The sequence below is a fragment of the Arvicanthis niloticus genome, chromosome 2 (assembly GCF_011762505.2).
Source record: "Arvicanthis niloticus isolate mArvNil1 chromosome 2, mArvNil1.pat.X, whole genome shotgun sequence".
Lineage (NCBI taxonomy): Eukaryota > Metazoa > Chordata > Mammalia > Rodentia > Muridae > Arvicanthis > Arvicanthis niloticus.
In genome coordinates this window covers 54992084-54994291 of record NC_047659.1, presented here as the reverse complement: position 1 = coordinate 54994291, position 2208 = coordinate 54992084, and the positions used below count along the sequence as shown (strand labels likewise).

The 2208-nt window shown below is 46.0% G+C and overlaps 1 pseudogene; it reads right to left on the bottom strand.

Moving 5' to 3' along the window:
* Positions 1-302: 302 nt before the first annotated feature.
* Positions 303-1485, bottom strand: LOC117703460 (glyceraldehyde-3-phosphate dehydrogenase pseudogene; annotated as a pseudogene).
* Between the last annotated feature and the right edge of the window lie 723 nt (positions 1486-2208).

Sequence of the window (2208 nt, the reverse complement as noted above, 5' to 3'; positions counted from 1 at the left end):
CTTTCTACTAAAAGTTGGCCCCCAACAATTTTTCTCTTTAAAATTGTTCCTTTTATATTCTTCTTTATAACTTCCTCTATTTTTGAGAATGTCACACATGTATATAATGAAAGATGATCATACACAGCCTGATTTTCTCCATACTTCTCCCTGATTTCTCCATAACTCCCTAAGACATTTCCCTCCCAAATGCATGTCTTCCTTATTATTGAATTTGCAACTATCTTCAGAGAAACTACAATAATAATTGGAAGCCATCAAAGGAGGGATTATATTATTTTATGGCTTCTTTTGTATTTTTTTGTGGGTGCAGCAAACATTTATTGATGGTATTTCAGAGAGTAGGGAGGGCTCCCTAGGCCCCTCCTGTTGTTGTGGGGGTCTGGGAAGGGAATTGTGAGGAGATGCTCCATGTGGGGGACAGGGCCTCTCTCTTGCTCTCAGTGTCCTCGCTGGGGTGGGCGGTCCAGGGTTTCTTACTCCTTGGAGGCCATGTAGGCCATGAGGTCCACAACCCTGTTGCTGTAGCCGTATTCATTGTCATACCAGGAAATGAGCTTTACAAAGTTGTCGTTGAGAGCAATGCCAACCCCAACATCAAAGGTGGAAGAGTGGGAGTTGCTGTTGAAGTCACAGGAGACAACCTGGTCCTCGGTGTAGCCCAGGATGCCCTTCAGTGGGCCCTCAGATGCTTGCTTCACCACCTTCTTGATATCATCATACTTGGCAGGTTTCTCCAGGCAGCATGTCAGATCCACAACGGACACATTGGGGGTAGGAACATGGAAGGCCATGCCAGTGAGCTTCCCGTTCAGCTCTGGGATGACCTTGCCCACAGCTTTGGCAGCACCAGTGGATGCAGGGATGATGTTTTGGGCAGCCCCACGGCCATCACGCCACAGCTTTCCAGAGGGGCCATCCACAGTCTTCTGAGTGGCAGTGATGGCATGGACTATGGTCATGAGCCCTTCCAGGATGCCAAAGTTGTCATGGATGACCTTGGCCAGGGAGGCTAAGCAGTTGGTGGTGCAAGATGCATTGCTGACGATCTTGAGTGACTTGTCGTATTTCTCATGATTCACACCCATCACGAACATGGGGGCATCAGCAGAAGGGGCGGAGATGATGACCCTTTTGGCCCCACCCTTCAAGTGGGCCCGGCCTTCTCCATGGTGGTGAAGACGCTAGTGGACTCTACGACTACTCAGCACCAGCATCACCCCATTTGATGTTAGCGGGATCTCGCTCCTGGAAGATGGTGATTGGCTTCCCGTTGATGACAAGCTTCCCATTCTCAGCCTTGACTGTGCCGTTGAACTTGCCATGGGTGGAGTCATACTGGAACATGTAGACCATGTAGTTGAGGTCAATGAAGGGATCGTTGATGGCAACAATCTCCACTTTGCCATTTGCAGAGCAGAAGAAAGCCCTGGTAACCAGGCGCCCAATACGGCCAAATCCGTTCACACCGACCTTCACCATTTTGTCTACAGAACAAGGCTGGCACTGCACAAGAAGATGCGGCGATCACCGGAACAGGGAGGAGCAGAGAGCCATCTTATGGCTTCTTATTTATTAGAAAACTTGATTTATTTTGGCTCACATTTCAGAGGGTTTTTAAATCCATCGTAGCCAGAAAGAAGTGGAAAAACAGTTTAGTCCATGATGGTTATAGGTGTTTCACATCATGTTGGACCAGGAGTCAGAGAGCAGGCCAGGAAATTGATAGGGATAATATACCCACAGGATCTGCTCCAATGGCATCATTTCTTTTGCTGGGTCTCATCCCCTAAGATTTCAGAACCTCAAATTAGCATCAGCAGGTAGAGACGAAGCATTCGAAGCAAAAGTGTAGGTGTGAACACTTCAGGTTCAGACTGTAACATTCTACTACTAGACTTCAGTTGTTCATGGTCAACTTATACTGTAAAATACATGAAGTCTGATTTTAATAGTCACCATATCTCAGCAATCCCACAATGCTGAAAATTCCCATTTTCCAACTCTCATTTGAGACTCAAAGCAACTACGAGCCCCTATAAAATAAAAAAGAAAGTTGCATATTTTAATTATACAGTGTTACAGTAGATACAGTTTCATTCTACAAAGGGAGAAACAGAAGCATACAAATGAAGGCTAGGGTCAAACTTCTACAATACAAACATTAAATTCAGTAGCCAGCTTTCTATGACCAGCATTTTGGAGGAT